Source organism: Oreochromis aureus, linkage group 3 (genome assembly GCF_013358895.1).
Source record: "Oreochromis aureus strain Israel breed Guangdong linkage group 3, ZZ_aureus, whole genome shotgun sequence".
Taxonomy (NCBI): domain Eukaryota; kingdom Metazoa; phylum Chordata; class Actinopteri; order Cichliformes; family Cichlidae; genus Oreochromis; species Oreochromis aureus.
This window is the reverse complement of record NC_052944.1, coordinates 57,800,782-57,815,272: the sequence shown is the minus strand read 5'-3', so window position 1 is coordinate 57,815,272 and position 14,491 is coordinate 57,800,782.

The following is a 14,491-nucleotide window of genomic DNA, read 5'->3' as shown; positions in this document are numbered from 1 at the left end:
GAAGTGTCTAATAATATTCTTCCAGCTGTGTTCCCTCCAGCTCATAGAACTGGATGTGGACCACTGGCAGGACCAAACTTTCCCACTCCCCCACAGAGGGAGCAATCCCTGATTCCCTTTCCCATTTATCTTTAATGTATAACATAGAATAGAATAGAATAGAATAGAATAGAATAGCCTTTATTGTCATTGTACAGGGTACAACGAAATTGGAGTGCCACTCCCTTGGTGCAAAATGCAATAATAAATATAATAAATAAAAAATAGTAAGATATAAAAGGTACAATAAAACAAACATAAGTACTCAAACAAAAGTAAGTATGATATTTACAGGATAGCAGCATTAATATAATGACAGTATGACAGTATGAATAGCAGCATAATATAATGACAGTGACAGTATGGTATGGCTAAGCAGGTTCAATTGTTTTTGTGCTTATTTGCAATAGTGATAGCTCTGGGAAAGAAGCTATCCCTGAATCTGTTTGTTCTGGTTTTATGTGACCTGTACCGTCTGCCTGACGGTAATAGTTCAAACAGTTGATTGCTGGGGTGAGAATGGTCCTTGATGATATTGCCAGCTCTGCTGAGGTACCGGGAGTTTGCAATGACCTCCAGGCTGGGCAGAGAGCAGCCAGAGATCTTCTGGGCTGTGTTGATGACCCTCTGCAGTGCTTTCCTGTCTGCAGCTGAGCACCCTGCATACCATGTTGTTATGCCATACGTTAGGATGCTCTCTATGGTGGCTCTGTAGAATATAAAGTGTTATCCTCGCTGGCACTAGAGAGAGCTTTGTATAGTTTAGAAATAGATTTTGTAGGGGTCATGGTTGTAGCATTTTTTAGGATGTGGAAAAAATGCGACTCGGCATCTGTAAAGTTGGACAACTTGCACTCATGATCAATATATGATCTCAGCTGTAGGTATCTGTGAAAGTCGTATTGTGTCAGGTTGTGTTTTTCTTGCAAGGTCTCAAAGCTGAGCACAATGTTTCTATGAGTAAGAGAGAGGAATGTTGTAAGGCCATAAGATATCCACGATTTAAAGTTAGAGTCATGTCTGTTTGGAATAAAATCTGAGTCAAAAGCAAACCACCTGAAAATTCTTAACATTTTGTCTATCCTGCAAATGTTGATTACCTTCTGCCAAACTTGAAGGGTGTGGGTTATTTGAGCGGCATAACAATAATTCCTGAGGCAGGGGAGACCCAATCCTCCCTTTTCCTTCGGGAGCTGGAGGGTGGCATATTTAATCCTTGGCTTTCGGCCCTGCCAGATAAATCTGGAGATCCATTTGTCCCACTCAATGAATTGGTAATCGCTCACTTCTATTGGCAAGTTTCTAAAAAGGTAAAGCAGTCTGGGGAGCATGTTCATCTTAATTGCAGTTACTCAGTAGCTGAGACTCAAGAAGGGGACCAGATTCCATCTGTGCAGATCAGCTTTTATACTTGCAGATATTGGCTCATAGTTTGCCTGAAAGAGCCCTGAGAGGTCCGCAGCCAGATATATTCCCAGGTACTTAATTTTCTCATTATCCCAATCTACTTTAAATTTCCTATGTAAAGCTGCAGGAGCTGTATAATTTAAAGTCATCACCTGTGTTTTTGAAATGTTAACCTTATAACCAGATAGCTCCCCAAAATCAGTTAAAGTAGACATCAACTCACTAAACGACCTCTCCAGCTCCCCCAGGCAGACCAGTACATCATCGACGAACATTGCTACTTTATGTTCAACTCCTGACAATGCATTACCCTTAATATTATGACTTTGTCGAATCGACTGACCTAATATTTCTATAAATAAATCAAAGAGAAGTGGCGAGATTGCGCAACCCTGCCTGCAACCACGTTCCAGAATAAAGGGCTAAATGTTTAGTTTTGCATCAGTTTGCTTTGTCCTTTCTTTGTACTGTTTATCAGCCTTATTAAATGGCTCACCTTTTGTTAATTCAAGTTACGTTCCACATTCCATTGTGTCTGCGTTTGGGTTCACTATTCACACTACACAATCTGCTTCCGCACACTGTGACGGGAGATGGCTTAGTTGGTTTTTTTTTTATTGTGACTGTGCCAGCTTATTACAGCAGTAGAATGAAAAGTATGTTTTTCTTGGCTTACTGTATCATAGCACAGGACCCAATCAGGATTGCTGTGAGAGAAGCTGTTAATGAAGCTGGTTTTTAAAGGATGTGTAGCAAAAGTATAACCAAGCCAAAAAGGTTTTATTTTGAGAGGTTTTTTTTAAGGCATTCTAAACTGTTTTGTTGTTGTTGTTGTTGTTGTTTTTTGGGGGGGCAAAAGTCCACAGAAATTAAATTTATAATTCTGTCCATACATTTGAATAACAGCTTTAAAAACATGCACAGGAGGATTGCCTATGCAGACCTGTAAGCAGAACTTTCTAGGAGAATTTTGATTAAGCGAAATTGCATTGTAAGACCTATATGAGCTTTTGTGTTTTTATCTACTGTGCTAAGCACCTTGAGTTTACAAATTGTGAAATGTGCAATATAACTCGTACATAATTTTTAGAGAAACACTGTCAAAATTTTGAAATGATTGGCTTGGTGGTGAGAGTCATGCTGCTATACAGTTTTGGTATAAGTTGTAATGCTTTTGAATTATTGTTATTCACAATAAAAATAAATTAAAAAGTCTGTTTGGATTCAGAGTGTAGAGCGTAACTTTTCTTTGATTCACAACAAAATCCAGGAGCAAATATTCCCTCTCAGCTTGCTGACGTCCCCATAGTTTTCATTCTGTAGTCATCATTTTACCTTACAATAGTATGAAAATGTGTCTAATTTCCAACAAGGTCTTCTTCAAAGCCAACAGTTTTACACTTTTTGTGACACATGCCCTTTCTCTGTCCTGCCAAGTCAAAATGTTATCGTTGGGGGAGGGGGGTGGGGGGGCTGAACCTGATGGGAAAACCATCCAAAAAAGGACAGAACAGATGGAAGTACAAGCAAGTTAATGATAAATGATGAATCAATAAAACAGCATTTCAAAATCACTCTACTTCAGCTCGGCTCCCACCGGCTACTCATAGGAAAACTATGGATATGTTAGACATTGTTATTAATGTATTTAGACTCCCTGGTGCTCAAAATCTATTGATAATACACTAAAGTCACACATCCTCACTGACACTTGATTAAAAACTATACTGACCACTTGTTTCAAGAACTCTCCAAGCCTTTTCTTATCAAACATTGAACCCCCCCACCCCCCCTCAGCCTTTTATTTTTACTTTGGAGTAATTGCTTACTTTTCTGTTCAATATGAATACTGAGAAACTAAGTGACTGATATTATAAACTAATTGCTTACAGAGGTCAATGAGCTATTTCTCTCTAGACTTCCATGGGACGAGGAAGCATTTTTGCAATACCGCTATCACCATGTTGTGGCCATCAGATAGAATGCAGTTTAAGGTAAATCCACATTGGCTTCATTACATGTTTTATCTTGGAAGACAGGTAAGTTTAGGTCTAAAGGGCACAGGCTGAGTGCTGTTGTACAAAATGGCATCTAAAATATGAAACATGCACAGGATGGAAATAGATATTAGCTTGTAAATTAAAATAACATCAAATCCACTGTCGAAGCGGAGATCATCCCCACTGCAAGAGTCGTGACGTTCCCAAACCAGAAACTGTTGGTTGACAGATGGATCCGCGCTGTAGTGTACGCCACCTACAACGCCGCTCTCGCCACTGGTGATATGAGCGCCTACAAAGCTGCTTCATATGACATGCGGCGCATGGTGTGGGATGCCAAACGCCGGTATTGGGAGCGCGTGGAGTCTCGCTTCCAACAGAGCGACATGCGGAGCATGTTGCATAGACTACGCACCATCACAGATTATAAAGCCAGGGACACTGCATTCACCAATGAGCTGAACACGTTCTACGTCCGTTTCAAGGTTAGTCAGGTGGCTAATACTAACTACTGCCTGAAAACTAAGGACGGTGATGTCATCAGTGAGGGACTGGTGATGACGTCCTAGCGGCGCTGAGGAGAGTGAATACAAGGAAAGTGGCAGGGCCAGATGGCATCACCGGGCATCTGCTGTGCTGACCAACTAGCAGGTGTGTTCACTTCCATCTTCAACGAGTCCCTGGCTAAGTCTGTGGTCCCCACATGCTTCAAGAGATCCACCATCGTCCCTGTGCCCAACAACAAGCCCTCATGCTTGAATGACTACCGGCCAGTTGCCCTGACTTCAGTGGTAATTCAATTCAATTCAATTTTATTTATATAGCGCCAAATCACAACAAAAGTCGCCTCAAGGCGCTTAAAGGTGTGAAGGTGTTTGAGAGGCTGCTGAAGAACATCATCTCTTCTTCCATCCCAAACACTGCAGATCCACTCTAGTTACCTATCCTACCAACCCAACAGATCCATGGAGGATGCCATCGCCCATGTCCTGCACACCATGATCAGCCACTTGGACAAGAAACATGGTAACTATGTGAGACTGCTGTTTGTTGATTACAGTTAGGCGTTCAGACCAAGACCAAGGAGCTGGTGGTGGATTAAGGAGTCAGCACAGAGACTACAAGCCCATTGTCATCAATGGAGCTCCAGTGGAGACGGTGCAGTCCTTCAAGTATCTTGGTGTCCACATCTCCTCAAACCTGACATGGTCTACCCACATTCAGGTCCAGTCCAAAAAGGCTAGACAGCGCCTGTACCATCTTCGACAACTGATGAAGTTCAGGGTCTCTGCAGTGATGCTCAGGACTTTCTATACAGGGGCAGTGGAGAGCATCCTCACACAGAACATCACATCCTGGTATGGAAACAGCTATGTTAGGCACCAAAAAGCTCATCAGAGAGTGATCCGTACAGCAGAACGCTAATGCAGGGCTGCTCTCCCCTCCCTACATGACATTTAGAGCAGCTCAGATATTGGAGGACCCATCCCATCCCAGCAATAAACTGTTCCAACTTCTGGAATCGGGCAGAAGGTTCTGCACCATCCGAGCAAAAACAGAGAGGCTCAAGAGGAGCTTCTATCCTCAAGCCATCAGTGTGTTAAATCAGCCGATCCTTCCGGCTTCACTACAGCAGTCATATATATATATATATATATATATATATATATATATATATATATATATATATATATATATATATATATATATATATACAGGAGTGCAGAATTATTAGGCAAGTTGTATTTTTGAGGAATAATTTTATTATTGAACAACAACCATGTTCTCAATGAACCCAAAAACTCATTAATATCAAAGCTGAATGTTTTTGGAAGTAGTTTGTAGTTTGTTTTAGTTTTAGCTATTTTAGGGGATATCTGTGTGTGCAGGTGACTATTACTGTGCATAATTATTAGGCAACTTAACAAAAAACAAATATATACCCATTTCAATTATTTATTTTTACCAGTGAAACCAATATAACATCTCCACATTCACAAATATACATTTCTGACATTCAAAAAACAAAACAAAAACAAATCAGCGACCAATATAGCCACCTTTCTTTGCAAGGACACTCAAAAGCCTGCCATCCATGGATTCTGTCAGTGTTTTGATCTGTTCACCATCAACATTGCGTGCAGCAGCAACCACAGCCTCCCAGACACTGTTCAGAGAGGTGTACTGTTTTCCTCCTTGTAAATCTCACATTTGATGATGGGCCACAGGTTCTCAATGGGGTTCAGATCAGGTGAACAAGGAGGCCATGTCATTAGTTTTTCTTCTTTTATACCCTTTCTTGCCAGCCACACTGTGGAGTACTTGGATGCGTGTGATGGAGCATTGTCCTGCATGAAAATCATGTTTTTCTTGAAGGATGCAGACTTCTTCCTGTACCACTGCTTGAAGGTGTCTTCCAGAAACTGGCAGTAGGACTGGGAGTTGAGCTTGACTCCATCCTCAACCCGAAAAGGCCCCACAAGCTCATCTTTGATGATACCAGCCCAAACCAGTACTCCACCTCCACCTTGCTGGCGTCTGAGTCGGACTGGAGCTCTCTGCCCTTTACCAATCCAGCCACGGGCCCATCCATCTGGCCCATCAAGACTCACTCTCATTTCATCAGTCCATAAAACCTTAGAAAAATCAGTCTTGAGATATTTCTTGGCCCAGTCTTGACGTTTCAGCTTGTGTGTCTTGTTCAGTGGTGATCGTCTTTCAGCCTTTCTTACCTTGGCCATGTCTCTGAGTATTGCACACCTTGTGCTTTTGGGCACTCCAGTGATGTTGCAGCTCTGAAATATGGCCAAACTGGTGGCAAGTGGCATCTTGGCAGCTGCACGCTTGACTTTTCTCAGTTCATGGGCAGTTATTTTGCGCCTTGGTTTTTCCACACGCTTCTTGCGACCCTGTTGACTATTTTGAATGAAACGCTTGATTGTTCGATGATCACGCTTCAGAAGCTTTGCAATTTTAAGACTGCTGCATCCCTCTGCAAGATATCTCACTATTTTTGACTTTTCTGAGCCTGTCAAGTCCTTCTTTTGACCCATTTTGCCAAAGGAAAGGAAGTTGCCTAATAATTATGCACACCTGATATAGGGTGTTGATGTCATTAGACCACACCCCTTCTCATTACAGAGATGCACATCACCTAATATGCTTAATTGGTAGTGGGCTTTCGAGCCTATACAGCTTGGAGTAAGACAACATGCATGAAGAGGATGATGTGGACAAAATACTCATTTGCCTAATAATTCTGCACTCCCTGTATATATACATGTATATATATATATATATATATATATATATATATATATATATATATATATATATATATATATATATATATATATATATATATATATATATCCTCCTCTAAGATCTTTTTCACCCAGAGCTAAAGAGTGGGTTTTGAGACAATGAGAAATTGAGTCTTCTATACAAAAGGATGTGACAGTGAACGACTTTAATCCTAATGGTGTGTTTATTTGATGTTATACAATTTTTTTTCCCAGTCAAAAATGGCCTTTCCATTAAGAGTCATCATGAAAAGATGAATAAAAATACTTAAGAAAAAATCCTGATTGAGGTTGTCATAATTCATGCATGACAGGGTTAAATAACAATAATTACAATGAAACACGTCATACATCTATAGTAACTTTAAATGACCAGTGGGTGGCAGTAACATGTCAGTATCCAACATAGTAGTTAATGTGCAAGTATACCATCAACACTGACACAAATACAAGAATGTAATATAGTAATGTAATGTAATATACTATGCTCCATAAATTTATCCTACTTTGTGTAATGATCAAAACCACCCAATAACCGCCAAGGGCCTTTATACTACTAGCACAAACATCCAGACCTAAAGCTCTTACAGGAACGAGCCCAGAATAAACTGGACAAAGGGTTAATATCAGCCAGGTTACATTAAAGTTTATTACTTTTTATTTTTTTTTAAAAATACTTTATTTAAATATCAAATTCACAATTACAAATACACATCACATAAACACCATACACAAAGTATTCACATTATATTGTTTTACATTTTACAATGATAAAAACTCCAACGGCAAGTAGTTACATAGTTTCATATCTCTAGTTTTCCTCCTACTCAGGTCCGCTACAATATTTTTACATACTACGGAACTACTTATCCTTTTTTGTTCTATAACCCCTTTAGTCCTTGTTTTCCATATGTGTACATTTATAATGCACATCACCAACCAAAACAATTTTCTTTTATTTTCACTCATCTTTTCTTTAAACAGACCATATCTTACTGCTTTTATATTATTTTCAATATCAAAACCGAGTTTATCTTCTGTCTTATTTCAACCGTCCTGTAACATTATATCAACAGATGATCAAGAGTTTCGTCCTCATCACAATTCTCCATAGGGCATTTCTTTGTAGTAACGAAGCAACTCCACAGAACCACAGCTCTTACTGGGAGACATCCGACAGAGATAAGCCACACTGTATCTCTCATCTTCTCGGATATTACTTTGTCATATATGTTTTTAACTATATAGAGCAACTATAAGAGCAACAAATGGTTCTTTGGGTGTAAAAGGTTGCAGACCCCTGGTCTAGTGCTTGGCAGATAAAACATCTGTTTGCCTGTCCAGGATATATAATACGCCCATTAAAAGGTCCCAGAGAAATGGAGTTAGGGATGGAAACAATATGACCTGCTTCATCTCTCCACATTCGTACCTTGAATTTTCTCACTCCATACCATAAGCCGAACTTATCGACCGGCTTAACAGGAGGTTGTAAGACTTTACAGTACCTTTGTAGGTAGAGCTCAATATCCTGGTCTGGAACTCTTCCTGTCCAAAATTTCACCACAATTGTTGTGACTTCTAGCTGGACTGAAGATTCTATAGACCATTCCTTCCACTTTGGATGCATTAAGTTGGCATGATGAATTTCCAAAAACTGTCGTAAGGGGGCTTCTTGGAGAAAGCACAACTCAAACTCTCTTCTATTGGGTAAGGAAATGAAAGAATAGATGTCCTGCGGATTTACCCAAGAAGACTGGAATAGAAGTTCCTCTGCCACATAATCACGAGAAGGTGGGTCATTACTTCCACCATATTTCAACCTCACCCATAGGTTGCCAAATTTAGAGGTATAGGATAGAGGTACATAGGGGGGCATGATTAAACACACAAGGGGGTACAAGCAGAAGGGAAGGGATAAACTCAGGCGTTGCCTCCCTTGCCTCTTCCACTCATTTTTGCTGTTCAGAAATGAATCACCTTTAATGGTGCAACCTGCCAGTAATGTAACAATCACCTGGTAACTTGCTCTCACCAGAAGAAAACAGAAAACAAAATCCACCCTAGATAAATATGACCTCACAGAACACTTATCCCATGCACTAATATACATAAATGTTTCCCCAAGAAAATAATTGGTATCGCTGCAATCAGGTTATCTTAAACACAGCAAATCCATTCACCATGAGCACCTATGCAAGGCCTAATTTCCATAAGCTACGAGCCCCAGCTCAGGGATTGCACAACGCCTGACTAGTATTGCACTGAGCTAGTTTACAAAAACCAACCCAACTAAACCCAAATAAACAAAATCAGTTTTAAAACGTGACCCTTACTCTAAAAAAAATGGGAGGAAAGGAACAAAAGGAGAAAAAAAAGGAAAAACAGTGACACTATCACATGTGGAGCCCGTCCTGCAGGAGACAAAACAGTACAAATTACATTTCAGTGGATAAATATCCTTTTTTAATGTCAAATATATTAAATTACCCTACCTCCAGCTGACTACTATGTTTGCTGCAGAACTTGCTTAGTCTCTTCTGAAATCACTACTAAAAACAAAATACAATTAAAGCTGCAAGCAGCGATATGAGGGACCTCGCACCCCCAGCGCGTCGAGCCAAGTCCAACACCTACAACCAGCACGTCCGATCTGATGTCACATTGAGGGATTTCATGCATTTAACCACCTGCTCAAATGTCATCTCATTCAATCATGATTATAGTCGTCCCACTAGGTGGCGCTCTAACCATTACTGTCAAAAGGCATAACAAACATTTCCGAGCTCGAGTCTCATCACGCCTACGACCTTTGGGAGAGATTGGACATTGTGTTTTGGAGTGACAGCAGGTTACTGCTTTTTGGCGAGTGATTGAAACTCCACGTGCCGCCATGACCACCCCATTTCCCTGAACGTAAAAAGCTTCGCAATTTAACATCACAAAGGTCTTTAGATTCCACACACAGGAGATCGTGTCATACTAATGAAATCCCTTGGAGGAGTTAGTCAAAGAACGGTGCCTGAAAAGAGGGGAAAATGTCTCCAAGATTACACATTCATTTTAAAATAGCTGACTTCCTGTTGGATTTGGGATATTGCTCCAAGAGACTTATTTGTACATCTTGATATCTCCCATAAGCTTACCAGGTTTCAGACTCATACATAAAACACAGAGCAGGGGCTGTTGTTTTGAAATTTGGCGCTGTGGAGCCATTTTGCGCTATTCAATGAAACTGGTAAAATAACAAGAAAGCGCTCATCACATTGGAGGTGTGCGCTAAATTTCAAGACATTTTAAACTTCCCAAGGCCCTCAAAAGCCACTTCATTGTTCATGGTGAACCGCGTTGCCACCAGGGTGCGCCGTTCAGTTTAAAGTCACAATTATCTCACTGAAGCATCATGAGGGACTGATGGTGATATTCACCGCTTTTGAAGTGGCCACGATGAACCTGTGAAAATCAGTGCAACAAAATATAAGACATGACATTTCCTGTTCCCAGTAGGTGGCGCTCTACGTATTCCTGAAAATAGGCACATCAATCTGTTCAGGGCGGATCTGACATCATGCCTTTAAAGTCTGGTACTGATCAGACTGGATTTCATTGAGTTATACTAACTTGTTTCTTTATCGCGAGACATCAATGTTCGCCATGCTGCTGGGGTCACACCCTTTTGCGAAAAGTCACAGTTTTCACTATAACCCAAGACCAACTCCTTAAGGCTTTCCTGGAGAAATTTGAGGCTGCAGATGTCAACCATAACAATACTGTACCCCAAAGTGTAAAACATGACATTTCCTGTTCCCACTAGGTGGCGCTGTCCCTGGTGTCAAATATGGCAGTTGAAATATGTTCAGGGGTGGAGCCTTATCATATGTGTGCTCTTTGGTCCAGGTCAGACCATGCATGAGGGAATGAGAGACAATAAGATTTTCATGGCGAGTCATCGAAATTCGCCGTGGCGCCACGGCCTCACAGTATCACGAAAACTCAAAAGCTCTGCAATTTAACATGGCCCAGGTGTGTAGTTGAAACTGACCAAAGATGAAGCTTATACGACCAAATCCCAAGGAGGAGTTCGAAAAAGTTCAAGGCATGGAAATGGCAAAATTAGAGCCAAAATGTGACCTTCAATCCAAAATGGCGGACTTCCTGTTGGGTTTGCAACAATGGTCCCACTGACTTTTTTGTTCGTCTTGGCATGATACACATGTGTGCCAGATTTCATACATGTAGCTCAAACCATGTGTTCGTAGGGCTGCATTTAACAAGGCATAGGTGGCGCTACAGAGCCATTTCCCAATGCTCATATGTAAAACCATTAAAATACAAAATTTTTCACCACACCTGGCATGTGTACAAAATTTCAAGAGTTTTTGAGCATGTTAAAGCCCTCAAAAAGGCAAGATACAATAGGGCCTTCGTACTCTCAGTGCTCGGGCCCTAATTAAAGTTGCAAGCAGCGTTAAGAGGGCCCTCGCAACCAGGCGCGTCGAGCCACGCCCAACACCTACGCCCAGCAGGTCCGATCCGATATCACACTTATCGATTTCATGCGTGAAATCAGGAGCTAAAAATTAATCTCCTTCAATAATGATTCAATGATGATTATAATACATTTCCTCTTCCCACCAGATGGCGTTCTAACCATTGCTTACAAATTGCATATCAAACTTTTCAGAGCTCTACTCTCATCATGCCTGTGAAGTTTGGGAGAGATTGGACAATGTGTCTTTGAGTTACAGCAGTTTACTGCTTCCTGGCGAGTGATTGAAACTCCACGTGACGCCATGACCACCGTTTCACCAAAAGCAAAACGCTTCGCAATTTAACATCACAAAGGTCTTTAGATTCCATGCACCGGAGATCATGTTGTTCTGATGAAATCAATATGAGGTTTAAGTACGAGGCCTGAAAAGAAGGGAAAATGTCGCCAAAATTACATGTTCAGTTCAAAATGGATGACTTCTTGTTGGATTTGGAATATTGCTCCAGGAGACTTTTTTGTACGTCTTGATATTTTATGTAAGCACACCAAGTTTCAGACTCATAGATGAAACACAGGGCAGGGGCTGGTGTTTTGAAATTTTTTAGGGGGTGCTATGGCGCCATTTTGCAATATTGCACGAAAACGACAATATAACAAGAAAGCCTTCATCACAGTGGAGGTGTGGGCCATGTTTCACGAGTTTTTGAGCTTTCCAAGCCCCTCAAAAGCTACTTCCTCTTTTATAGTGAACCCACATTCCACCAGGGTGTGCTGTTTAATTTAAACTCACAATATTCCCACTGAAGCATCATGAGGGAAGCTCCGTTTCATGAAAACTCACAGTTTTCAATGTATTGCCAAGACCAACTCCTCCTTAAGGCTTTCCTGGAGAAATTTGAGGCTATGTAGGTCACCCACCTCTATACTGTATCCCAAAGTGTAAAACATTACATTTCCTGTTCCCACTAGGTGGCACTGTCACTGATATCAAATATGGCAGCTGAAATATGTTCGGGGTGGAGCCTTATCATATGCAAGAAGTTTGGTCTAGATCCGATGATTCATATCGGAATGAGAGGCAATAAGATTTTCATGGCGAATGATCAAAGTTCGCCGCGCTGCCACGCCCACGCCGTATTATAAAAACTCAAAAGCTCCGCAATTTAATATGGTCCAGGTGTGCAGTTGACACTGACCAAATATGACACTTATTCAATCAAATCCCAAGAGGAGTTCGCAAAAGTACAAGGCCTGGAAATGGCAAAATCGGAGCCAAAATGTCACCTTCAATCCAAAATGGCGGACTTTCTGTTGGGTTTGAGTCAATGGTCCCTGTGACTTTTTTGTTCGTCTCAGCATGATACATGTGTGGGCCAAATATCATTCATGTAGCTCAAACTATGTGTTCATAGGACTGCATGTAACAATGCATAGGTGGAGCTCCAGAGTAATTTTCCAATGCTCATATGTAAAACGATTAAAATACGAAATTTTTCACCAGACTTGACACGTGAGCAAAATTTCATGAGTTTTTGAGCATGTTAAAGCCCTCAAAAAGGCCCTTGTTTTGCCTGAATAATAATAAGAAGAAACGGAGCAGATACAATAGGGCCTTCGCACTTTTAGTGCTCGGGCCCTAATAAACATCAAATGCATTTCAACAAACTTAAAGAAAACTGACTAAAACAAAGACAGCCTGTACCTATACTTTAGGGACATAACCACAGTGTGTGTGAATGGACACATTACCTGTGTCCGAATTCAGGGGAAGGATGCTTAAAATGCCATATTTGGATGCAATGACGTCACAGCGACGCGACGAAGGCTGTCCGAATTCAAAGAGCACTCAAAATGTCGCGACAAATGCGTCCTACCTCACCGCGAATTTGAGGGTTATTTTTTTCCGTATTTAGGGGAAGGATGCACCAATGCCATATTTAGAGGCAATGACATCACAGCAAGCGACGAAGGCTGTCCAAATTCAAAGAGTGCTCAAAATGTGGCGACAAATGCGTCCTACTTTGCCCCGAATTTTAAGGATGGGTCCGATGTATCCTTCGTGTCCTGCTATATCCCAGGATTCATTGCGGGTCATAGAGGAGATTTGTTTCTGATAACGATGGTGGTCGAAGCAGGAGAGGAAAACACTGTCAAATGAAAGTATATGAAAATCTGGTTGTACAAAAGTTAAATTGTTATAGCGCTTGTGTTGTTAAGCTTTGGGCATCTGCATAGATATGTTGTTTTTTTTTTTAAATTTAAATAACCATAAACCAGCTTGTATCGGGGGTCCCACGGTTTTTCATGTATTGCCGCTTACATACAGCTAATTTTGATTTTTTTGAATTGGTGATATGTTGTGGAAAACAAAGACCAAACGGCTTAATTTATTAAAACGAGGAGAAAACAATCACCTCTTCACTGGGGTGAAGAATTGGGCCGCTATGGCCTGGAGGTACAAGAATAAATCAATTTACACATCATATTCATATGAGTACGGTCCTATTAACCCTCATGCTGTACAGCAGCGGTCCCCAAACTTTTTTGCACCACAGACCGGTTTATGTCAGACACGGAGCGGCCTTTAAGGTATCGTGGATAAATACAACCACATAAAATGATCCGACCAAGACAAAAACTGTGGTATTTTGTAAATATAATAATAAACATGAATGTACTGTGTAATTGTGTAACTTTATAAGCAGCATCCTCCTGAAAATGTGCCAACATAATAACAACAGAGTAACACCCTCCTCTCTGCCGCTTAATGCTCTCTGGTCGCTATGGTAATGTGTAAATATTTCTTTCAAAATAAGACACAACTACAACAAGGGAAAGACTCAGGGAAACCGAGTTAACGATAAAAACCCTGAAAACCATAAATTTCACACCGGAGCATTAACTCTCGTGGCCCGGTACCAAACGACTCACAGACTGCTGCTGTACAGAACCTGTGATGTCCAGACGGTGTTCCTCTGGTGTTCTGCTGTGAAAAACTTTGGGCTTAGGGATTAACATAGTTGCCATGGTGTCCTTTCTTCTCTTATTTGTTGTATGTGATCTGGACAATTCTGGAGAGGATGGGCCTGCAGGGGAAAGTCACCCCCTTGCAGGCCAGAAGACATGAAATAACTTTAAAGAATACAAAGTACGTATGTGTGTTATCAAGAAGATAATTCTTAAGAACACAAGTTAATAAATGTGCAATTACTAAGAGTTGTTGTGGTGTTTTTATTTGCCTGCTGTCATTT